The 27442-nt window shown below is 40.5% G+C and overlaps 1 protein-coding gene across 1 annotated transcript in view; it reads right to left on the bottom strand.

The window, feature by feature from the left end:
* Window positions 1–27442, bottom strand: part of Esr1 (estrogen receptor 1) — a 262394-nt gene that overhangs the window by 194655 nt on the left and 40297 nt on the right. The window lies entirely within an intron of this gene.

The raw sequence follows: 27442 nt of genomic DNA, 5'->3' as shown, positions 1-27442 counted from the left end.
CAGAACTTCAAAGAGAAAGTGAGGACTCTTTAAAATTCATTAGATATTCAAATGAGTTGCAGAATATCTAAACTCAACTCAGAGTGGAAGGTTGGGTGGAAGTTAATCTGTCAAGTGTTGGCTAAGGAATGCTGAGTAAGCTTTCGGCCATCTCCCTTCTGTCTAAGCTAGAAAAGATAATGATAAACATATATAGTATTATATAATTGTTGCACCATTATTCTAAGACTTTAGAAAGGAGTCAATGTATGTCAAGGGATAGTGACAGTGCTCAGATTGATCAAGTCATCTAATTATGAATACCCTTTCTTTCCTTTCTATATTGGTTCTCTCCATCAAATGCTTCTCATTGGCCTTGGGCATCCACAAGCCCATCCATGCATGTTAACTTCCACCTTACATCAATGCCCTTTTTACCCAACTGGACTCCTCAGCAATGTCCACTCTGGGGTTAGCTTTCCTCACCTCTCTTGAGTGGCTCAACACAAGTCATTGGTTCTACATTTAGTTACCTCTCGCTAGCTGCTCCCATGGGAAGCCCGCACACAATGCCAAACATTTTGGATGGTAATGTCTTGAATTTAGACTAAGGACCAAGGGAATGACATGTTTTCCATTCTCAAAACAAAGCAAAAATGCATTCCATATACTAATTTAGAGTCATCACACAGACGTCTACTGCCTTGTTCACTAAGGGCAAGATGCAAACTAGTGAAATGTTTGAACACAGGCTCTTTGCCCCTCTTGAAACTTAAGAGCCAGACCCAATTAGAACAGGATGGGGACAGAGTGGATTTGAAATGCAAGACTCCATCTTTAGATGTATTTTACAAAAGCTACCATGTAAATCATGATCAAGATCAAACAAACATCTTCATTCTTCTGTTGCATAAGACAGACTAGTGAAGGCAGTAAGCAGGGCTATAAATTTGAAACTCTGGCAAGAGACCTCACATTGCCTCAAAAATCCAGACACAGTGATTTTTTTTTTTTTTAAGACAGAGTATCACTATGTCACCCAACCTGGCCTTGAACTCACAGAGATCTACCTGGAGTCAAGGCACACACCACTGTGCCTAAAAACAGTGTTTTGTTTTGTTTTTTTAATTGTCTTTATTAATAGGGAGAAATTGAGGAAGGCATAGAATGAAAAACAAAGTTGATCTGGGCTTAGAGTCAGTAAACTATAAGTAAATGGTTCATTATTCTGATGCCCTAAGGAAATCTTTAGTGTCTTACTTCCTCTGGTCTTTACATGGAATACACTGATATATTTTAGTTCAAAAAAACTAAGAACACATTATTGAGCCACAGAAAAAACATTTAGTAGCTCCTTAAACCAAACACTATGCTGACTCACTTTCTGATAACCAGGTATTTTGCAAGCCAGAAGAGAGAAGGCTGAAGACTGTCAGAAACCAACTGACTGCCTCTCTGTTTGGATTGGCTACTCATTCTAGATGGCTATCATCATGAAACCAGGTGAAATTCTTGAACTAACATGTTTAAGACATAAAATGCATCAGATCCGGGCAGTTGACTTCACAAGAATGAGAGCAGAGGCCCAGAGTTATGGTCACAATGCAGGACTTTTACAACAACGCTCAAAATAAGTGAAGATGTCCGATCAATATGCTGACTAGAGAAAGATTCTAATAAGAAGTATGTTTGCTCACTTCAGCCAAAACAAATCCTTCCTAACCAAACACCAGCAATGACTATTTTTAAGTCTTTAACAGATATTAGATAAAAAGCAACGAGGCTGTTTTTCCCCCTTAATAACTCTGTAAAGGTCTGATGTTAAATCAAGGGTTTCTCCAACTTCCTTATAAATTCTACTTGATCTTGTGAAAATAATTTATGAGAAGATTGTACTGAACTAGAATTAATTTTTGAGAACCAACTCAATTACATGAGCGAAACATACAGTAATTTAACTGCAGAGACAAGAAGCTGTGACCCTGTGATAATCCTGGAAGAATTACAGAATGATACATGCAAAACGTAATATTGAGGTGGAGGGTTAGAAAAGTAAACACTATTTTTTTCTCATAAGAGTAAGAAGTGAGGCTTTGGGGATGTTGCTCAATGGTTGAGCACCTGCCTAGCGTATACAAGAACTGGGTCCCATCATCGTTACACACACACACACACACACACACACACACACACACACACACACACACACTAAATAAAAATCCTTTGGAGGAACATAGAGCTCGGGTAGTGAGACATGTAGCAACAGGATGCAGGCGACACCTACAAGCAAGACCTGACACCTACAAGCAAGACCTGCCAGGTAAACCTGGTTCCCAAGAAACACAGGGCTCACGCTGCATGCGGACTTTTCCTTTGGCTTCTCTGAGATTCCTTTCTCTTGACTTTTTCCTTCTCTCACTTATTCTCCCATGGCAGGTGTTTTCTTTTTTATTATTATCGCTCAGAAAGCCTAGATGTGTTAGTTATGAAAACAAACAACGTTCCATATCCAGACACTCAGAAGAAAGATAAACAAGGACCTAATTAAAACAAACAGTAGCTTGAGAGAAATCGAATACTGTGGACTTTTCCTTTTGTCACCCTTCTCCTCAGGGCATTTTGGCAGCAACCTCAGACCAAATCTCCTTTGGGGGCGGAGCTTTAGGCCTGTTAGTGCACCCAACATACATACATACATACATACATACATACATACATACATACATACATATATACATACATCCACTCACCCACCCACCCACTCATCCAACCATCCACCCACCCACTCATCCAACCATCCATCCATCAATCATTCCATGCATGCATCCATGCATGCATCCATGCATGCATGCATCCATCCATCCATCAATCCATCCATCCATCAATCCATCCATCCATCCATCCATCCATCCATCAATCCATCCATCCATCCATCCATCCATCCATCCATCCATCCATCCATCCATGCATCCATGCATCCATGCATCCATGCATTCACCCATCCATCCATCCATCCATCCATAGATCCAAATTGACTCACCAATCCTTTGGAACTGGCATTACCAGTTGGACTAACAGCTGTGGTTTGCATCGCCTATGCCCCCTGCCAGCTTGTATTTTGAATGCATACTCTCCAGCTTGTGGTGATGTCTAGAAGGTGGGCCCTGGCTGGGGAAAGCAGGTCACCATGGGGTGGGTCTTGGAAAGTTATACCCAAACCTGGCTGATCCTCACTCTCTCTTTCCCAGTCAGATACCAGTGGATGGGCCCTGCCTCAGACTCCCACCACCACAGATCAAGCCTTGCTGCTATGATGCCTGCCTGCCCTGCAACAATGGACTAAGATCATTTGAACCTGTGAGCCAAGATAACCGTTCCTCTGCTGAGCAGTTCTGTCAGCTTGTCACAGCAGCAGAACAGTAGCTAATACAGTGACCACCTCCGTGCATCCGCAGTTCCTGTCTTTTCAACTACCCACTGTGAAGCCACACACACAGAATCATTGGAGGTCGCCTTTTTCACTGGACCCTCCCGCTATGCTCCCACCACACGGTCTCACAGACACATACACCAAGAAAAAGGTCGAGTCAACTATTCTAATACTTTTTCAAAGCAGAGCCAGTTATTTAAATAAATACAAATGTGTGTGTGAGAGTGAGAAGGAGAGGGAAGGGGTATGTGTGTGGATGTGGGTGCACAGGAAGTCAGAGGTAGACTTGGGGTGTCTTTCTTCATTTCTCTTTTCCTCCATTACTCCCAACAATTTTTTTATTGATCAAAGTCCCCCACCCCCAAACACACAATATCCTCTCTCACCCCCCATCAAATCCTTTCTTCTTTCCAAGTCTGCCTATTTTGTGTCCTTTTATTGTGGCCCTCTGCATTTGATTGGGGTCTCCTACATACATGCACATGGTTGAGGATTACTTACTTCACCAAGGACAGTGCACCGGTATCCATGGAGCATGACTCACGACGGCTACTCATATTTCAAGTGCACCATTCAAGGAATAGGCTCCTCTGCAGCTCTGCTCCCACAACCAAGCTCATTTTGTCCTAGCATCACACCGACCACACCGGCTTTTAATTGCTTGTCTGAATCCACAGATGGGTCTAGGCTTAGCAGGCAATGAACCGCATCTGGCTCATCATCCTACTCTGCCCCACCACATCCTCAGGCATCGAGCAGAGCTCAGTGAGTACCTTTTAGCTGAATCAAGCAAAGACGCTAGAGCCCTGGTTATCTCTCCACCAACCTGTCTGTGCAACTCAGGTCTCGGGAGGGGATAGGTTGGGCTCTATAAAGGAAACAACCACTGTGTTAGTCATTTTTCTGCTGCTATGATAAACACCATGACTAAAAGCAACTTATAGAAGAAAGGGTTTATTTGGTTTATAATTCCAGAGAGAGAGGAGACTAAAAATATCACAATATTAGGGCAAGCATGGCAGCTGACAGCTAGAAGACGCTGAGAGAGCACATCTTCAACCAGAAGCATGAAACAGAGAAAGCAAACTGGAAGCGGACCAAGGCTATAAATTCCTAAGCCCCCCCACTTGATGTACTTCCTCCAACAAGACTGTGCCACCTCCCCCAAATAGTGCCACCAACTAGTGCTCAAGTGTTCAAATATATCAGCCTACAGAAGATATTTCTCATTCAAACTACCACAAGTACTCAGAACAAAATGAGCAAGAAATACCTAATAACTTGTTCACACAAATGAGCACTCAGCTCACTCACTCATCATGCTTTAAGGCATGTAAGTAAATCAAAGTGATTTCTTGAGGATAAATGAAATCTACAATGTTTAATGCCCACACATCAAATAAAAGCCAGTTGTAGCCAATCTTGCCCAAAAAAACCACACTGGAGAACCCCAATAACACTTTAAAAAATATTTTTATTTGTTATTGTGCATGTGTCCACACCACATGTGGAGGTCAAAGGACAGCTTCCAGAGTGAATCCTCTGCTCCACCTCGTTGAGGCAGGATCTCTCCAACATGTGCCCTCCAGGCCAACTGGTCCATGAGCTTCTGGGTAATTATTTTGTCCCTGATTTCCCATCTCACCATAGGAGTGCTTGGATTTCAGGTACCAGACACCTCATCTGGATTTCTGTGGGCTGTGGGGATTGAACTCAGGTCCTTAAGCTTGAGCAAAAAGTGTTCTTACTTCCTGGCCCACAAGTAACATGCCATTGTTATTTATGTCACATCATCTTATTCTCTTATATATCACTGCTCCATTTGTTTAGGTTACACCTATGAACTCTGGCTACCTCCACCTTCTCTTTATCAGAGACATTACCGCATTTTTCCATAAAATTAACAAGAGTTCATTAGAATTTGAAGCATCCAGGAGTTGTGCCTGAATAGTTTTAATTGCCAAAGAAGAAATGAAATTTAAATTTATTTATTCAAACATCAGTATGTATTTGTAGAGTGTTAAATACAGCTTTGGATCCTGTGTGGATTTGCATTAGATTTACATTTAGATCCTCCAGACATTGAAGCAAGAGAGAACTGACATTTCAATTCATTAGTAAAAGGCTATACAGGCATCTGATGACCTATGACAGCATTACATCCCAACAAACCTGTCATACATTAAACATCACAACTTAAGAGTGTGTTTAACACATCAGACCTACCAAGCCCCATGACATTCTAACACAGAGTACTCTAAAGTCTAGCTTTCACCCATGTAGTTACCTAAAGTTGTGATCAATGATGTTGCCCATCATGAATAACAGAGTCAAATTGCACACTTCGGGCTTGAGAAAGAATCAAAATTCATCATCTGAAGAGCTTCTAGTGAATATATAAACTTTTCACACCATTGCCAAACTTTTTTAAACAGAGTCAAACCATTTTGAGTGAGAGGTAACATCTTTGTTACTCTTAAGGTGATAACGTATAGAAAACATGTCAAGACATGGTTGTGGTGTTTGAGAAAACAGTAGAACCCATGGGCAGATTGTCAAAGCTCTGCTACACAAAATAGGCGCCAGGCAGACATAAGCAGTATCATCCTGGAAAGAGCATGCTCTCTTTAACTTATTCACAGAGACCTTTCTCAAGCTCATCTGATCTCTCCAAGATAAGCAACTGTTTCCATACTGAACATGATGTACCAAGTGCTGTGTAATACATGGGTTTATTTTATTTAATCCCCCAGTGACTTTATGAAAAAGGAATTATATTAATCCACAGTTTACAGTGGCAGGCTTCTGATAAAGGTTTTAAAGCACTCAGTAAAACAGATGAGTTTTGAATCAAGGTCTCCCTCACATGAGACACTGAACTCATCTATCCCTGCAACCTTCATAAACAGAAGGCTAAACTTGTCTAACAAGATCTTCATTCAAAAACAGTATCTATTTTCCTGCTGGCAATCATGGTAGGATTCTCAACAACTATCTGGCCAATGGGTGTTATGAGATACAAGATACTTGTGCATAAGAAAGTAAAACAGGGCATTAATATAGCCAAGCTGATGTCACAGCCTTTAATTTAAAAAAAATATGAAAGGCATGTCAAAAAGAAACTGATATTGGACATTGGGATAAGAAAAAAAGACTTTCATTAAAGGGTGATGGGCATAGGTCATGTCTCTGGATATGATTTACAGAAGACCAGACGTATTACCTACCTTATACCCTAAAGAAAATGGGAAAATCCCTAGTTGACCCCTGCCCATTAAGTGGAGCTTCATCTTAGCATGGTCACACACATCCATCATGAGTACCAAAAGAAGGAAATGCTCTGAGCGAAGCCAGGCAAGACTGAAAACAGTTCAAACAGTGGTGTTGTTGGAGCCACCAACAGAAGACACAGAAGGCTGTCAAGGGATTGGATAGGGTGGAAAGAGTTCAAAAGGATTTTAAGTGAAAGTGGGAAGGTAGAAATGACTGACATAAAAAAAAATGAAGGATTAGGAGGTTTCATAATTTTGCCCAAGAAAAACTCATATCAAAATAAGCACTAACCATGTTTTAGTAGTACTAAAGTACCTGCAGCAAAAGAAAATGAGAACATTTAAACAGCTTGCCAAATACCTGGGGCCGGAAGAGGAACAGGAAGAAGTGAAAGGCTCCTGCTTTGCTCCAGGAAGTCCTGAACACTGTCCTTACAGTTAAGCAGGAGGATCTGATTCGGGAGGGTGCATGGGAAAGAGGAGGTACAGAACAATTCTAAACAAGTCAAGAGAGAGTTCAGTAAGACATCAACCAGCAGAGAGTTGTAAATGAAGTACTAAAGTCAAGTCAAAATGAAATTGGAGGTGAAATACCCAGTAATTTCCCTTTCAGGAACAGATTCGATGAATGGAGGGGTTAGAGGTTGAGGGATGTGCCTGTGCCACATCTGTTGGGGATTGTATGGATTGTTAATCAATATAAGAGAGCCCAGCCCACTGTGGGAAGCATCATTCCCTAGGTTAAGAGTCCTGAGAAAGCTAGCTAAACATAGGCCTTTCAACAAAAGCCCTTCAAATTGCTGCCTGCGTCCCTGCCCTGACTTCTCTCAGTGACGTAACCCATTAGATAAAATAAATCCTTTCTTTCCCTGAGTTGCATTTGGTCAGTGTTTTATCATGGCCACAGAGATGAAACCAGAACAATGTTCTAGGCTCAAGCCCCAACATCTAAAATTCATCCATGTCAATGATTGAAAACTGGAATTCAGACAGATACAGGTATCCAGACACTAAAAGCAACATGACTCATAAGAGCCAAAAAGCAGAGATAACTCAAGGCCTACTGACTTAAATAAATAAGTAAAAGTTGGTATATAACTACAACAGAATTGCCATTTAGCCTTCAAAAAGAATGAGATTCTAATATGCACTACAACATGAGTGAGTCGGGAAAACATGATGCTAAGATAAGCCAGACACAAAAGGGCAAAAGTGACTCTGGGTACATGAAGTACCTAAAATAGTCACATTCACAGAGATACGCAGTAGTAGCAGCAGAGTAGCTATTAAGATTCACTGGAAAGTGAAGCCATTATTGCTCAAAAGGCACAGTTTCAATTTGATAAGTTCTGCTCCTACTAAGGACAGGTCCAGGTCCCACTGCCTGGATGCCTCCCAAACAGTTCAAGCTATTCAATTGTCTCACTTATCCAAAGGGCCTGATCCAGCTGGGGGCTCCACAGCCTGTGGTTCATAATTCATGTGCTTCCATTTGTTTGGCTATTTGTCCCTGTGCCTCTCCAATGTTGGTCTCAACAATTCACACTCTTACAGTCCCTCCTCTTTCTCGATAACTGGACTCCTGTAGCTCCACCTGGGGCCTGGCCGAGGATCTCTGCATCCACTTCCTACAGTTAATTGGATGAGAGTTCCAGCACTACAGTTAGGGTGTTTGGCCATCTGATCACCAGACTAGGTCAGATCAGGCTTTCTTTTGACCATTGCCAGTAGTCTACAATGGATGTATCATTGTGGACCTGTCCTTAGTGCATGAGCTGGCTGTTTGGAACCTTGGGCTTACACAGGGACACTTTGCTCAGCCTGGAAGGAGGGTACTGGACCTGCCTGTACTGAATCCACCAGGTTTAAATGAATCCCCAGGGGAGTCTTGGCCCTGGAGGAGATGGGATGGAGGGGAGGGGCTGGGGGGAAGGTGGAGGCAAGGGCGGGAGGGGGGAGGACAGGGGAACCCATGGCTGATGTGCAAAATTAAAACACAAATATAATAAATTTTAAAAAAAGGAAAAAGTAAGTTCTGCTCCTAAACACAAATGGACCTAATTGCACTGAACTATGTCATTTAAATGGGTCAAGGAGTAAAGCTTAGTTGTGTATACCTTGCTATGTGTTTGGGGAAAAAAATGAACTTGGAGTTGTCATAAGCATCTATGTGAGAAAGCAGGAAAATGAATTAAAGTTGAAACTGTGAATTGATCCTGATGTGCTCCAATGTGCTCACATGTGCTCTGTGGCCAAGGACTGACTAGTACCATGCATGGGCCATGTGCTTCTCATAAACTAGAGGCTGTGCTTGGTGAGTCCAGCTCTTTGTCTCCTCTCAATATCACAAATAATGAGTCCTAAGCTGAGACTCCAAGGAGCTAACTTGTTCAAGGTCTCTTGGCTGGTAGATGGCAGAACCATCGTTAAAATACAGGTCTGTCTCATTCATGAGTCTGTTTTTTGTAGAATCCTGCCATGGTTGGCTATGTAGAAGGAACTCAATACTGACTCAGAATACTTAAATATTAAATTGTTGCTCACAATAATAATTTCACAGTTTAATAAATCACTATATCTTTTAAAAGCATTACAGAATCAGCAATATAATCATCTCCAGACTCTGGTTCCATCTCACCAAACATGAAAGATAAATCACACAACATTATCTAGGGAACAGGACATGTATTTTATTTTTAATTCTAGAAAACCTCTTCAACATATTCTATCACAAACCATTAATGAAAAGAAAAGCTAGAAAGCAAATTTTTAAAGAAATTAAACAAAAAAACCCTTTATACCCTCTATAATTGCAGCAGTATGTTTGTAAATAAATTTCCACTTGGATATTAAAATGAATACTTTCTGATTTACAGTCAATGCAATGAGCCAAACCAAATGAAATAAAATTTGGCTGTCTTAGTGAACACATTCCTAAAAGTCCAGTGAGGACATTAAGTGGGCCCTGATTTCAACTATTTCATAACCACATCTGTATGAAGTGTCATGCACAAAACAAAACAAAACAAAACAAAACAAAAACAAAAACAAAAAACAGGGTGCCTTAATCATGTACCCCAAACTCTGTTTTCACACTAGTCATTTCTAATTGATATTATCAGAGACAACACCCACCTCCAAATGTCATTTTGCTTTTATTTTTTTCTCTGAACCAGAAAGTATTACTAATACCCAATTGTATTCCCAGTAGATGTTTTAAAAGAAGGAATTCTAGGAAAGACAGCAGCCCTGGACAGCTTCCTTTTCTACATGAAAATGAAGTCAGAAGGAATTCTCTCTGTCCTCACAAGACCCCAATCTACTGAAAATGTGGACATGATGCCATTGTGTCCTGTCTCTGGAGTCCATCTGCAAAACCACAATTGTTTCAAGGCCCTGGAACAGAAACAAGTCAACAGCTGTGATAGAGGCAGGCATGATGGGATCAGTGACCATCACCTCACCACAACACCCCAGAGACAGTAAGTCGATTTCAGCAATGCTCTCCTCGCTCTGCACACAAGGTAGTGCTGTTATGCAGCCCCAAATAAGACCTTCTGAAATTGCTGCTCCTACTCTTATGATGTCCAACACGGGGCTTTGATCACCCTAAGAACATGGTGCCTTGCCCCAAGACCTTTGATTCCAGGAGGTGTAGAGGCTGTGGGGAAGAAATAAGGAAAACATGGGGTAATAGAACAGAATCAAGCAAAGAAGAGGAAGGTGTAATAGTTGGGGTGATTAATTCAAAGGCAAGCAGCACTCTTCTGACATCCTAGCCCTTCTCTTTCATACTGTTTGCTTCTAGAAAGTTCTCCAAGCTTTCTTACCACTTCAGCTCCTATAAGGACCAAACTCTGGTGTCCAGAAGTGGTAGAAGGAATTTCAAAGTATTCCCATCTTGAGAGGCAAGGAACAGAAAATGTTCTTGCATTCTGACAGACAGGATAAATATTCAGAGACCTTGAGCAGGGTTCTGCCAAGAGTCCTGGTCCCTCAGAGTCAAGGGTAAGCCAGTGTTCCAGTTCAAGGTCATCTTGATGCTTTAAGGGGATTGGAAAAGATTGTTGACTGAGATCAAATGTGGTGCAGAATATAGAGATATAGAGGTCCTTAAAACTGTTGGATCACATTTTTTAATGGACTCCTGATTCACAAAGTCCTAACTAAGAACTTCACCTGTCTTTAGGAAGTGCTCCCAAGTTCTTTTATAGGCAAAACTCTGCCTAGACATTCTGAAGAACAGTAAGAATGGAAAAGTCAGGCATTTAAGATTCCACAAATAGGGGCTTCCCTAGCACATCTGCAGCATGAGTTCAGACATTGTTCCTTTTTTAAATTTGACCCAGTTCTTTTTAACAATAAATAAACAAATAGCTTATCTATCATCCTGAGAAATATCAGCTAATTGGGAGGTGGTGGTGGTACATGTCTTTAATCCCAGCACTCAGGAGACAAAGGCCAGTGGATCTCTGTGAGTTTGAGATCAGCCTGGTGTACAAAGTGAGTTCCAGGGCAGCCAAGGCTACACAGAGAAACCCTGTCTCAAAACAAAAACAAAAAAGAAAAAGAAAAGAAATATCAGCTAATTGACTTTATCAGCCCCAACAATTTATTCTAACTAAGGGTAATAAATCAATGCTAGTTCCCATGGTGGCCAATTTTCTTTTTATGACACTTAACACAATAGCCTTAAGATTTCCCCACATTCTTGCAAATGACAAGACCTCCTTTTTAATTAATACTATTTCAATTCCACACATCATTTCAAGAGTGGAGAAGAAGAAATAACAGATGCGGTCAATGAGTAAAGTTTTGGTTGATCTTACAGCCACTGAACAGTTACAGGATGCATGAAGAAACATGTAGTGATTTGCAAATTTCATCCTAAGTAGCATGATTAGTCCTTGTATTTCATAGACGTCAAGGCTGAGGACAATTTCTATGAGGTATGTTACAGTTGCCGTGTAGCCTGGCAAAGAGCAAGGTAAACATCTGATGGTCATTCAGCAAAAGCAGAAGTGTCATTGAAACACAACTTCCTGAGCATCCAGACCTTCCCCCCACCCCAAACAATGTGGTCTCACTTCTTCTTAAGAACATCATCTCATATGACCTTCATCACACCATGGGGAAAGCATTGTTATTTCTCAACTATCCAGGGCTAGTGAGGTCATAGATCTTAAAGAAGAACCTACTGCTAGCACTTCATTATATCAGCATAATACCTAACTGCATTCTAAAACTTATCCTTATCTTCACAGATAAGTGATGCTCTCATTCCTCGTTAAGGAAGCTTCTCTTTGCAGAAAATGGAGAGCATTACAGAAAGATATAACTGGTCCAAATGCATACATCAACTGATCATGGGGTGTCCAACCTTAACTGATACATCTACAATACAACTCCTGTACCTAGAGCTCAGGAAACATCAAGGAGGATAGGGCAAAAATATTGTAAGATCCAGAGGACCAGGAGGACTGCTGTAAGATTATTCTAGAAATGACAGGTGGGCTACATCCATGGTACCTTACTAACATGGCTATATAAATAAGACCTGAAAAAATACCACTAGACATGCTAATGAGGAAGAGCAAAATATCATGGACCCTAGCACTAGACAGAAAAACTACAGACAACTAACGACTGCTGAGAGAGGATAAATTAGTCTTCCCCAAAGATGAGGCCCTAATTGGTCATCCAATACCGAATGGTCAACCCTGAAATCATATGCACATAAGTTACGTTAAGTGGATCAGCAGGTTGTATTTATATATTTATTCATTTGTGTGTGTGTGTTGTGTGTGTGCGTGTGTGTGTGTGTGTGTGTGTGTGTGTGTGTGTGTGTGTAAGAGAGAGACAAAGAGAGAGAGAGAGAATAATAAGCAAAGAAAAAGAAGTTTTTGATTTGAGACATGGAAGGGGTTAGAGGGGACATGAGGGAAGTATATTGGAGGGTGCATTACATTCTGATTAATTTTTTCTTACCTTATAAAGAAGTGAAAAGACAACAGCCATCTGTGGCCAGAAGAATCCTAAAACAACTGAGTCCAGGTGCAAGGCAGAAAAAGCCACCTCTACCTGATTCCTGCTACCTGAAGTTTCCTCATTGCTGACACATGAGCCCAGGGAGTAAGTATGAAATTGTACTTAACAGAATCTATCTCAAGACACGCTAAATGTGGTGTAATTACTCCTTTGTAACCTACCCCCTTTCCATTGATTAAAGATCCACTGCAACTCCAAATTCTTCTTTAAAGTAGCCATTATAAAAGGTATTGTGGTTTGGTTTTCTTTTTAATTTACTAAAAATGCTAAGTTCACATATAGTCAGAGGCCATTCTATGTATAAAGAGAAAGTTGCGTTCCTAGTTTTGTTAGGGAAAATGTGGCAAGCCAAAAGAACCCTCCCTGCCACAAGACAGGGTATATTTCAACAATATGGTCATCAAAGAAATTTAAATTTTAAAATCACTGGGTCCCAATTCTCTACTATTCAAGTTAGACACTATCATTGTTATTTAAGTGTATTTTAAGTAAGGAAAAGTTTTAAAAATCTTACAAAAAAAGAAAGCTCACTCATGATGTTTTCTAAGACCTCCACGTCAGCAAGAAATCATGTCCTTGATATCTGAACAGTCTCAAAAGTATACTGTCTCTCTCTGATTAGATCAAACAATCTTCAGGCAAAAACCAGAGGGAAGAGGTAGAAATCCAAGTTTTTAAAAGCTCTCATCCAGGGCTGGCAGCATGGCATAGCAATGCTTGCTACCATAGCTAAAGATCTGTGTTCAATCCCCAGGACTTAACTAACTCATACAATTCATTCTTCGGCATCTATAGTATGCCGTGTTGTGTGTGCACATCCATGCTCACACATATAAATAAATAAATGTAATTAAATCTTTTTAGAAACAGGTCTTTCAGCTTTGGTAGGTACTATTCAGGTGCTGTTTGTTAAGAAGCAAAGGGTATTGTTCTTATGTCACTTAGAACAATGGCCTCAAGGTTTACTCATACTGCTACCTACAATGACAGGCTCTCCTTTTTAAAGTGTTAATATCCCAACTCCAAATACAATTTCAATGGCAAGGAAGACAGGTCAGTAAAAGATATTGGCTAGTAAGTACTGCGTTACCTTTCTATAGGGTAGTAATCCTGTAGATCACACAGCAGGTAGTTAGAAACACAGGGCTGAAGCCTGGAAATGCTGAGAGTACATTTTGGGTGCCCTTACCATGAACAGAAAACTGATATGGGAGATGCTTGAATGCAGTAACCATTTTATCATGCTTATGCATATCAAAGTATCAGGATATAGTCTTAAAACCTATAATTTTATTTTCAAGATAGTTCAATGTGTGAAAGAGCCAATGATGAAGGTAGACAGCAAAATGGAAGTTGACAAACATTTGGTGTCACAGACCCCAGAAACAGGTGCTAAGGGGAGTATAACTGACTCACAATGCTCCCACAGGAGTGGCGCTGCACGTGTGACTCAACCTCCTAAGAGCAGCCGATTCAATTGATCCAGAGATGTGACCCTGGATCAGAGAAAGGCCAGAGTCCTTCACTGATATTGGCTAGTTGGAAAAATGTCTCAGTCTATGACGCATGTCAGCTGTGGCCAGCCCTGCTTCCCAGCTGATGGCCAATAAAGACTGACAGATGGGAAACGAAGCTGCCGCCCAGGCAGAAAGAAAAGCAAAGATGAGATCCCACCCAGTCCCAAGGCCCTAGCACGCTGGAGAGTGAACGCTTGCTATATCCCAGGCCTGTGTGAAGACAGGCAAGACACTCACAGAGTCTCCCATAGATGACCATTTCTTCCCCATTGCCATCAACCAAAGCACATCTCAGTTGAGGTTTGAAACTAGAACCCCCAAATAATTCATGAAATTATTTTCTAATACTAAAGGTAACTATAATTTTATAGTAAAACAATTTGCATACTATAGTTTTATTGACCATATTTTATAAATTGTGACAAAATATGATCTCAATTAAAATGCAAAAATACACTAAGAGTAAAGACTATGTGTACTATTTTGTATATGATAAGACATGAAAATTACAAAAAGCAGGGAAAGGAAGTAAAAAAGAAAGTTAACACACATGACTCTCTATAAAGCCTTGCTTAGAAAACACTTCTCTCACCTGACCCACAGACCTTTTTATAGCCATTCACCAGATTTAATTGGTAACTGAAACAAAGACAAATTTTGAAGTAAGAAACACACCTCCACCAAGCCCTGGGGAGACAAATCAATCTAACTTGTGACTTCTAAGCAAGTGATTCTACCCCCTTTCATTTCAAATACTCTACTAAGAATTTAGATGGCTTCATACCATGATCCAAAAATCAGTGTTCTCTGACTCAGTTACACTCTCAGAAAAGTCACAAGTAAGACTGTACCAGACCAAGTGTGGCTGGGCCTCATTTCTACTTAAAATACAAAGCTGAACTCTTTAGGGTATAAAATGAAGTCATTGAAATCAAGATAGCCATCTTACTATGTCACAGATTAATTACCAAAAGCAGACAGGATGAAGAGGTGTATGTGGGAACCAGAACAGGTTTCAGATCCCTTTCTGCCCCAAAGCTCACTTTTCAAATAGATTCATTAATTTCTGAAGATGTCTTTCTCTGTCGTGTGCATGTGAGTGTGCAGGTGTTTGGAGGTCACAGGACAATTTGCAGGAGTTACTTCTGTCCTTCTTCCATCAAACTCAAATTGTCGGCTTTGCCAGCCAGCCCTTCGCTGCTGAGCTATCCTCAAATGTATCATTGTTAAAAATGAGTATCAGCTTCCTGACTCAATACCTCCAGAAATGTCTCCAGCATGTCTTTAAACCCATGTCGACTGGAAATCTATTACTTCTGTTCCCCCCAATTCACTGTGTCCCTCCTTCAGAAAAGCCGAGTTGATTTCTACAAAGTGAGGTCTGGCCACATCACCCACCACCTTAACACCTGCGATCCTCCTCCGGCCTCCGTGGACCATCCAGTTTCCTTTCCACTCATTTATCTCAGTTTCTTTTCTTCCTCTCGTGTACTTCACCAAAGGCAAAGCCCAAGAGCAAAGCAACTCACTAGTAGAGGTGCGATTATCATTGCTATTTTTAAAGATCTCCTTTGAAAACGTCTGGAAATGAAAGCCGTTTCACAAAGCCTGCATGGCCTCAGAAGCTACAATTAACTTCAGTGAAAGAGGCCTACCATTGTGGGAATTGTGTAGGAAAATTTAATATCTCTACAAAGAAAATTACAAAGACACTCCCAAAAACTTGTGTTAATGCAACAGAATACTTCCTTTCTGTTCTTAGGAAGGAAAGAGGCAGCTCATTTTAAAGGCACATTAGTGTAAAGAAGGTTCCCTTCATATCTCTAGGCACACCATTGATGGGACCTTGGAGTAACCCAGAGTCACCAGTGCTGGGCTCTGATTCCCTGGAGCTTCTGATATAACCCCAGAAGACCAGCTAACAGGCAAGTTTCTGTCCTCAGAGCACCTTGAGTTTACTTAGATTTACTTTCAGTAGAGGGGGAGTAGAAGGGGGATGAGGGGAGGAAGGAAAAGAAGAGGAAGAGGAGAAGGCTGCAAAGGATTGACGTTACATTGGCTGATCCATTAAAGTCAATTTAGATAGCTCCGTTCTTTCCTGTTTTTCAGGTCCTTCAGGGTAAGTTTCACACCCTTTTCCAACTGCTTTCACAATAAAAGTTATATTAATCCCAATCAAAGAAGTGAGAGAGGAATGAGTTATTAGAGTTCATTCATAAGTTACTTTGGTGACTGTCTGTCTTAGGATTTCTGTTGTTGGGATGACATGCCATGACCAAAAAGCAGGTTGGGGAGGAAAGGGTTTATTTGGCTTACGCTTCTATATCATAGTCCATCACTGGAGGAAGTAAGAATGGGAACTCAAGCAGGGATGAACCTGGAAGCAGGAGCTGATGCAGAGGCCATGGAGGGGTGCTGCTTACCAGCTTGTTTCCCCTGGCTTGCTCAGCCTGCTTTTTTATGGAACCCAGGACAACAAGCCCAGAGATGGCACCACTCACCATGGGCTGAGCCCTCCCTCAATTGACTACTAATTGAGAAAATGCCTTACAGCTGATCTCTTGGAGGCATTTCCTCACCTGAGGCTCCTTCCTATCTATATGACTATAGCTTGTGTCAAGTTGACACATAAAACCAACCAGTATAGTGACATTGCTATGTGGAGTCATAGCAAAGGGTAAGCAATGGAAGGGAGGATCATACATTATCTCTGGGCCAATGAGCACATATGTCTAATCCACACACACAACACTCTTTCTGATATGTGCAGACCTCAGGGCAAGCAGGTATGTGACCAAAGTCATGCTGATAACCACCTAGCTCCCTCCGAGAAAGCTGGCTCTTCCTTCCCAGACAAGATGCATAGTTAGAGTCAATGTTGCAATTAAGGTGATTGACTAGAATGTTTCACCTGGCCAGACAGTACTGCAGCTTTAACCACGGAGGTTTCTGATGGCTTTACTAACACAAAGTCCTTCACCTCCCCTGCTACCATTTCTCAATATCCTGGAGTAATAATAGTCTCCTGTGGTGACTAGCCAGTGTGTACTCAATACAATTCTACACAGCCTCTCAGCTAATGAGATGAGTTGCACTCTAGTGCAAACGTGTCATCCTGCAAACAAAATAAAGGTATTTTAAAGTAAAGAATGAAGTCTTGTGGGATACAAGGTAAGCAAAGAGCACTCAATATGCAGCTGTTAAATCACCTGATTCGCTGCAGCACACATCTGTAAATGATGCTTTATTACACAAGGAAAATATGCTTACTGAGAAGAAAACAATACAGATAAATAAAATCAAAGGCTATCCATGATCCTGTAATTCATAGGTAGCGACAATTTGTATGTTATAGAACACATTTCCAAATATCATACATACTTTAGATAAATAGGTAGGAAGTAGGAGGGAGGAGGGAGGATACAGAATGGGTACCTACATTGATGAGAAGTAGATGATAGATAGATAGATAGATAGATAGATAGATAATGATGATGAAGATTGATAGATAGATACATACATACATATATACATACATGCATACATATATACATACATAGAAGATGATAGATGAGTAGATTAAAAATGTACATATATATTAATGCATATACTTATATATATCAATATGTATACTCATATATACACATATACATAAAAGGAGATACGTTTATAAAAATATTTGATACAAATCCTTTCTCTTGCATTCTGTTCAGAAAAAGCAGCCATCTATAAAGCATTTTATAAGCAACAGCTGTCATGTAGAACATTTGACAGTACTTCTATTTCTCAGAAAAAATGGAGTCCAAATTAAGGCATGTGACTATGATGTCCTTATTTGATTTAATAAGGAGATATGGGGGTGTGGAACTAGTAAAAAGGGAAAGGGTACTTTGTCCCCAAAATTGTGCTAATATATATCTCAGTCTCTCAGTTTCTTTCACAGATTTACAGTCAGGAGGCACAGGACACAGTCAAAGGAACCCATTAACAGGATCTAGATTCACATATTTCTTCTGCTCCTGTGTGTACAGAATTTGATTAGAAGAACCAGCCTTAAGGAAAGTATTTGAAAGAATATAGGGGGAAAGAACAGAAATCTTTCAAACACTGCAATATTATTAATGAGAACTTACCAAATTTTCTATCTTTTCTGAAACCAGTTATTATTGACATGATTTTATTAATTAAATGGGGTATCTAACTTTACCATCTTCCAACAGCTCATGTTGTAGGGAAGCCTAAGGTCAATTCTTGGAAATAAAGTCTCTGTCAAATGTTCAAAACACCATTGAAGACAGAGAGATAGCTCTTCAGTTAACAGCATGGATTGCACATGCAAAGGATCTAGGTTTGAGTCCCAGTACTCACATTTGGTGGCTCAGAATCACTCCAGCTCCAATCATGCTTTTGTGGGCATCTGCACTCACATGCACAAACACATACATGCATACACACACACACACACACACACACACACACACACACACACAATTTAAAAATAATGAAACAAATAAATTTTTAAACACCCTTCATAAATATCTCATAGAATTAAAACTAAGGTGAAAAATCAAGAATATCATAAACATAAAAATCACACTCTAAGCTGTAATTACATAAATAAATCTTTACTTAGAACCAACTGTTTTTCTCTATATTATAATAAAACAACATTTTTATTTCCATCATCACTATAGTACATATTACTACAGAAGTATCTTAATATTTTATTAATGTTATCCCCCATGTTAAGCTTCAAAAGTAAGTTGAAATGACATATTGCACACACATCCTGGAAAGAATACATCTGTCAACCTCTGGATACATCAGAGACTTCTTGCTCATGACAATAGAAAGAGGCATGTCTGGAATATGTTAAAATTATGTAATGAGTAGTTTTGTTTTTTGTTTTTGTTTTGTTTGTTTGTTTGGTTGGTTTTTGTTTGGTTGGTTGGTTTTTTGAGACAGGGTTTCCCCGTGCAGCTTTGTGCCTTTCCTGGAACTCACTTGGTAGCCTAGGCTGGCCTTGATCTCACAGAGATCTGCTTGGCTCTGCCTCCCGAGTGCTGGGACTAAAGGCGTGCGCCACCACCGCCCAGCTGTAATGAGTAGTTTTAAAGCATGCATTGTTCTAAAATACTATCTAATGCTATGCTACATAGACCAAGCAGGGCTGAGAAAATAAGGACTAACAAGTTCAAGGACATTTACAATGAAACAGATGTCTTTGACATGCTTTGGACAGATACTAGTTGGGACACTATGTCTTCCATAACACTTACTAGTTTATTCTAGAGCAGTGTTCTCACCCCCAACTCTCATTTCCTAACCTTTCTTTCTGTAAGAGCCTCTTCTCCATTTCCAAGGTCTTGGGGCAGCTCCTAGTGCTGAGTTTAAATCTTGTGTGATTTATTGTAATCTTCCATCTGTGATCATGTGATTCCTTCATTAGGTTGTGGGTAATGCACTTTGGATGTCTTATGGTGCTATTATGAAATGCCATTTAATAAATATCTGTCGCATGAAAACAACAGAAAAATATAAATTCTTTAACTCAACAGGTTAGTCCTTTCTGGGGAAAAAGGATTTAAGGAACATGAGCAGGGAAGTGTTCACAGGCATATGTGGTAAGAGGATAGAAGGAAGGAGAAAGGAGAGTTGGAACAGAAACAGTGGGGACGAGACTTATCTACAGCTGCTCAGAAAGCAGTGGTATGTGTGGTGGAAATCAGAATAAACCCATCTCCACGGTGATTTTATGGCACCACATAGCATTGGCTGATCGGAACGGCAAAGCACAATCATTTTCAAATGTGTTCCTTTATCACTAGTACCAAGGTGTCAAAGGAACAAATAATTATGCATTCCAATCACCTTATAAACTATAATTTATCTTCTGTGTCATAGAAGGAGAATATTTTGTACAGCACTTAGTGAAATATCATAAAGAGGTCTAGCCACATTTTAAATTATTGCATTTACATTTCAATCACACAGATCATATTTATAATGTAACCCAGTCACTCTTCTATATATTCTTAAATAACTGAACTCCATTCCATGTCATTCAGTCTTTACCTTCGAGTACATGACTTGAAACTGCTGAGTGTATCAGATAAGGATAATGCTCATTTGGATAAAATTTAAAATCCACTTACTCCTTCTCCAGACAAATCAAGAAAATAAGTGCCGTTTGCAGGGAGAGGTTGTAATTTAATAATTAAATTGCGTTTCCTGTTTCTTTATTTCTTAGCAAGTGAAAAATAAAAAGCTTTTTATTTTATCTAAGGGAAGGTGGACATGTGGGGAAACAGCAGTTCCTTCTTCTCTCTGTGTTTCCCTTCCTTCCGGGAATGACTATCTTCTGCCTTTGACTGGATCAGATCTGCTTGTTTACTCAAACGCTTTGTAGGATTAACATGGAAGAAGGAAAAAGTTCTGCAGGGGGACCACAGATTTATGAGACAGATCTTTCTTGTGCATGATATTTTTCCCTCAAAAAAAAATTGAGACAAGTAAGTATCAGTTTAGTCTACAGGTTTGGTGCTGCAATAGCATAGGATACGGCCCAGCAATGGTCTGCCTGTTTTTCAGAATACACTTTCCTCTGCATGAGTGGGTGTCAGAGAACAAGCCTTTCATTTTAAAAGGGTATAAGGGTATCAATGGTAGTTTTCTACGAAGAAAGGGGAAGTCACGGAGGATTAAGGCTAGAGACCATCACTGGACGGCTCGTGAGAACAATGTAGGCAATAATTTTGAAGGCTAGTTAATGCCCTTTGAATATGTGCCCATTAAAGCCTGTCTATAATTCTTGTGGAAAATTATTGCCACTCATAAATGGGGCTTCCTAATGGATTGTCGATGAGCTTAACCACTATACATGGGCACAAGCTACCACTTTAATGGAAATAGTCAATGCCATGACCAGAAGAACCACTTAGTAGGGAAATTGGAAATTTAATTTCAATCAGATGAACAAAAAAGTGAAGAAGAATGCTCCAAGTGGTAGCATAAAAAACACCAGCGATTAAAACCATTTGGAGCCTTTGATTACCCTTCGGAGGCATTGGTTGCCATGGTTTTTAAAGGCCTCTGAAAACCTTAGCTATGTCCACAAAAGCCGCCAAGAAACAGGACTCTATACTGATTTCATTTGTCAGAGGCATTTTTATCTTAATTATCTCCAAGATAAAGATTATTTGGCCAAAAGGAAGAAAGAAAGAAAAAATGGAAAGGAAGAAGCAGTGTCCTCTCACAGGTTGAAGATCTTCCTCCATCTTTCTCTAGAGCCATGTATGGGCACATGTATAGCACATGTCTAATGGTGCACTATCACAGTAAAGAGCCACAACCATTTAAAATCAACAATGCAGCCAGATGTGATGGCACATGGTTGTGAGCCTAGCCCTTGGGAGGTGGAGGCGGGAGGATCAGGAATTTGAGCTATAGCCTGGGCTGTATAAAATGCTAGCCATAACATAATGTTAAAATTGGTCACAAGAATTCTTAAACAGAATACGTTTTTCAGGTCTTAAATTTTGTGCCTTATCTCTGTTTTCCTCTAATGAGAATGAAGAGCCAAGCATCTGACAGATTGAACAGTGCCTGAGGATAATATCGGTCTTTGAGGAAGGTTCGTTGGAAAGGCATTCATTTAAAAGTTACGTAACAGTTCCTCTGTGCACAAACTTACTCTCTCTCCCTTTGGTCTAAATAGTCTCGCTTCTGTGCCACACAGTGTGCATGTTGCCACAGGATGAGCAGTTCAGACAGAGGTCTGACAAGTCAGAGGATTAGGCAAGCTAAGGGCCAATAAACTCCTACAATATAGCCTACCTCCCCAAACCACCAAAAGTCTTGGACCTTTCTTTGGTATCATTAACATCATCATATAAGTTCCTGAATTTTCCTATTTGTATAGTTTAATGTGTCAGTACCAGCATATTCTTTTTAACTGTAAAATCCTAAGGTGCATCCTTTGGTCCTGCTGTCCAGCAGGTTCTTGTGAACATATTTTTGGTAATGAAGGTTTTTTTTTTCCCACAAGCTTTTGGTAAGATACAGAAATCTCTTTGATTGTGTTTTTCTGAGGACCAAAAGGAAGATTTTTGAGTTTCAGCTATGATTTGGGGAAGTGTCTCCCAAGGGCACACATATAAAAGGTTTGGCCTCAAGCCCATGGCACTATTGAGATGTGTCAGGGAACTCAAGAAATAGAGGCTGGTAGGAAACCTTCCAGTCACTTAGGGCATGTCTTTGAAGCGGATATGGGACACAAGCTTGTTCTTTTTCTCTCTGTTCCAGCTGTGAGTCGAATGGGCCTCCTCCCCCACCATGATATGCTGCCTTTCTACAGCCCCAAAAGCAATGGATCCAGCTGACCCCACACTGAAGCTGTAAGCCAAAACAAAGCCTTCCTTTCTCTAAGTTCGTAAGCTTGGTGGTTTCTAAGTAATGGAAGCCAGCTGACAGTTACTCTTCCATTATTAAAAATGTGCTACCTTCACAATGAAGCCACTCTTTTTATCAAGTCCCTTTAAAATTAATGAGGAAATTACTCCAATCCCCAGCCATGGACTAGAGCAGAGCGTCAGTTCTATTCAGTGGTATATCAACCTACCATCTATCCCTAACACAGCATGCCTAGAACGGAACTTCCTTTGCCTCTCAGTTAATTGGTCTGATTCTTAATGTCCCCTGTTCATTCATTTCCCTTTGACAATACTTATTCTTTTCACTATTATAAAATTCGTAATTACTCATTTTAATATCTTTCATTGTTTTAGTGTAATATACTCTCTCCATTCTATCCCCTTTTTCCCATTTTATAAACACACCATATCTTTGAACACCTAAGTGAGTTGAATGTCAGCCTACTCATTTCAGTGCTTCCAAGCCCTTCCATTCTCCCCGGTCTCTCATCTCTTGTGCATGCTTCTGACAGTTTAAACTGTATCAGAGACTGTTGTGTCATAGCGATACCTTACTGGTAAAAGTGTGTGTCACCCAAAGCAACACAAGTGGGTCTTAACCTTCCATTTGTGCTTTCATCCATTCATTGAGTGACTCCTGCAATACATCATCTTGATTTGGTCCCAACCTCTGAGGTCAGAATGGGAAGAACACATGTATGCAAATGTATGCAATCCATTGAAACAGTGTCTTATGGAGGTGCCAAGGGACAAAGAACTTCTGCACTGGCATGTGAGATTTTTTTATGACAGCCATGCTTAATGACTTTAAGAATTTTGACAGGTTAAGTCTGGATAGGAATTCTAATCAATAAGCAGATCGACAACCCAGCTTGTGTCATGTCAGCCACATACAAGCACAAATAGAGACTCCAGGACACCTAGAAAGGAAAGCTAGAACAAGACATACATAGGTAAATTCTCAAACTGTTGTCTAAAGTTTATTCTGTGGGCCATGAAACTCATTAAGAGATTTTGTACAAAGGATTGACAAGATTAGTGACTTTCTTTGAGAGTATTAATAGACAGGCAGTGTGCAGAATGGTTCATAGAAACAAAAAGCAAACCAAACAAATGGTGTAGGAGGAGAGAAAGAGACTGACATGCTGTGATTATCTTGGGTGAAGGAGCCAAGTTAGAATAATGGGAATTGGGTGAGTATGTGTTTAAACAATAGACTCAATAGAACTATCCAAGAGTTCTGCTGGGAAACATTAAAGATGAGGGTTGCAAAGCAGAACACTGGCTGGAACTCCAAACTTTGAAGTCCGAGACAATAATGAAGGACTAGACATGCCTTATAGCTGGGAGCTGCTGGTTGCATGAGGAATAAGGTAGGGGTCAGACTTAGGAGATATTTGCCTAATCATGAAATACTAGTCTTTAAATATAGAATTAGATTCCTATGCCTGTCATAACAAAGCACCACAAGTGAGTGCCATTAAAATACATAAATGCATTGTTTCATGGAGCTACAAAATAAAATTCTGAAATAAAGGCATCGGCCAAGTCCAGCTTGCTCTGCACGTCTCTGCCTACCTTCTGGAGTTGGCCAATGATCTCTTTCATTCTTTCCTTTTGTAGATATATCACTCCAATCTCTCTTTCTACTGATATACTTGGCTGTCTCCAAATCCCCCTCTTCTTACAAGGATACCAGGCGTATTAAATTAAAAGCCCCTGTGCTCCAAAATAACTCCATTTTATAAATTTTGCTCACCACAATCTTATTTTCCAGCTGTGTCATGTTCTGGTGAATGAGAGGTTAGGGCATCAGCATCTCTTTTGTGGGGAAATAATTCAATCCATATCAGATATGAACTAAAGTCCTGGGAAACTGGGGGGAAGAAAGAAGGAAGGAAGGAAGGAAGGAAGGAAGGAAGGAAGGAAGGAAGGAAGGACAGAAGCAGAGACCAGCACTACACAGGGCCCACTTACAGAGCTAAAAATGGAAAGGGACCAAAAACAATAAGCTGAGCCCTAAATTCTTTCAAGCTGGCTCTCTCAATTTCTTGGTTTATACTATTTCACACATCTAGAATTCTGTTCTCAAATGTTTTTTTAAAGATGTGTTTATTTTTATTTATTTTATGTGAATGAATGTTTTTCCTGCATGTATGTATGTTCATCCCATTTACTCATGGTGCCTGCAGAGTCCAGAAAAGGGCTTAATATCCTCTAGACCAAGAGTTACAGGCTATTGTGAGTCACCATATGGGTACTGGGAACTGAACCTGGGTCCTCTGCAAGAACATAAAATTTTCTTAATCACTGAGCTACTTCTCCATTCCTTGTTCCAAAATTTTTATTGCTTATTAAAAAATCTTTGGTTTCTTCCCAAATCCATCAAATGAATCACTTTCATTAACACCTCCCTTGCCAAGCTAACCCAAATGGAACAGCCAGTCTATATCCCAGCACAGTAGAATATGGCTGGCCAGACTAGCCAAAACAGAGAAGTCCAGGTTCAGCAAGACCCTCCCTCCAAAAACAATATGAGGTATGATTGAGGAAGAATTCTGACATCTACCTGGAGCCTTGACACACACACAAACACACATACATTCACACACACTACATACATATACACAAATATGTAAAGAAGAGAGCTGGCCCAGAAAATGCCTGGGTAATCCAAATGAAGAGAGTAAGAAAACTATGTCCACTCAGGTCCTGAAGAAGGACTAGTTTGTCATATTGAAAAAAAAAGACCAAATCAGCTAAATGACAGTAAATAGGGACAAGTCAACCAGAGTTGAAACACGTAGGAGTATTTAAATTATATAAAGGATTTTTAAGGTTTGTTTTTATCTGTGTGTGTGTGTGTGTATGTATGTATGTATGTATGTATGTATGTATGTATGTATGTATGTATGTATGTAACATGAATGCAGCTATCCACAGAGGTCAGAAGATGCTGTTAGATCCCCTGAAGGGGGAGTTACAGGTACTTGTGAGCTACCTGATGTGGGTTCTGGGAGCCAAGTTAGATCTTCTGGAAGTTCAGTGAACACTTCCAATCACTGAGCCACCTCTTCAGCCCCAATAAAGGAAGTTTTCATCTAAAAACATTGGAAGTTTTAAGCTCAAAATCTTATGATTTAACTAACAATGGAAAAGATCTCCCTTGCTGTTACATGGGGGCCAGAGTGTAGAGGGTCATGTGTGGAGAATGAAAGGCTTAATATTTCCTATATGTTGACAGGATTTCAGATATATCTCTAAAAAGATCTCAAAAATAAAATAATCCTGTAAATAAATAGGTGCTTCTCAAATCCTAACCCTACCATGGATGCACACAATGGCCTAGAGAGAGAAAAATAATAGGAACACAGCCCCTCTTGAGTGGTCAATGGTGAGCCCCCAAGATTGAAGAAACAGATCTATGCAGGTACACAGAGCCTTCTAAGTGAGTCTGAAGTTCTTAAATGATTTATTTTTATTTCATGTGCATTGGTGTTTTGCCTGCCTGCCTGTCTGATGGTATCAGATCCTCTGGAATTGGAGTTACAGACAGTTGAGCTGCCAGGTGGGTGCTGGGAATAGAACCGGGGTCCTCTGGAAGAGCAGCCAATGCTCTTAAAACCACTGAGCCAACCCTAAACCTGAAGATCTTATTTTTTTACTTCTTTATCTAAAGTTTTTTTTTTTTTCATTTTACATACCACCCACTGTTCCCCTTCCCTCCCCTTTTCCCACTTCTCCTCCACCTCTCCCCATCCTACCTCCACTCACTCCTCATAGGTGCTAAGGCCTCCCTTGGGTATTTAACATAGGGTGATATACCAAGTTGGGGCAGGCCCAAGCTCCTCCCTGCCGCGTCAAAGCTGAGTAAGGCATGGCACAATAGGGAATGGGCTCTAAATCAGCAATTTCACATACTTGGGACGAATTCTGGTCTGATTGTCAGGGGACTCACAAACAGATCCCGCCACATATCTGTCACCCTCATTCAAGTGGCCTAGTGGGTCCCTTGCTGGCTCCCCAGCTGTGAGCCCACAAGGATGTCCCCAGCTCAGACTTGTAGAAATGGTGGAGAGGGTGCTTGAACTAGCCTTCCCCTGAACTCAGATCGATGACTGCCCTAATTGTCATCATAGAACCTTCATCCAGCAACTGATGGAAGCAGATGCAGAGACCCACAAGCAAGCACTTGGCTGAACTCCTGGAGTTCCACTGAAGAGAGGGAGGAGGGACTATAAAGCAAGAGGAGGCAAGATCATGATGGGAAAATCACAGAGACAGCTGACCCATGCTAGTGGGAGCCCATGGACTCTGGACAAACCTGAAGTTCCTAAGGAAAGTAAATGTCTCCCCCCCCCCCCCTGCCCGCCACAGCCACTCCAGGAGCTATCCAGGGTGCTGGATGGTTTCACTTTGAAGCTTTTGAAAGCCCAGGTATCTCTCTCTAGGGTGTCCTCCTTGGATTCAAGGCCCCCAATGCATTAAACCTTAACCAGATATCTTGAAATCATTTCCCCTTGTCCTAGCTACCTTATGAGCTTACACGTGCCTTCATTCTGTGTGTCTGATTCAACACTGAGCAACTTCTCCACACAACCGTTAGAAGGTGAAGTGACTACATAGTTTAATGGTATAAAGGTAGGCTTGGTCTCCACTGCACCCTGTTGTCTTCTAGGATTACAATGGAGAGGAGAAGTGGGCTTATAGAATGCTTTCTCCTTGCAATAAAACCCAAGGTAACACTTGATAGCTGAAGCTATA

The sequence above is a fragment of the Onychomys torridus genome, chromosome 19 (genome assembly GCF_903995425.1).
Source record: "Onychomys torridus chromosome 19, mOncTor1.1, whole genome shotgun sequence".
NCBI classification, from domain to species: Eukaryota; Metazoa; Chordata; class Mammalia; order Rodentia; family Cricetidae; genus Onychomys; species Onychomys torridus.
This window is presented reverse-complemented; position numbering and strand designations above follow the sequence as displayed.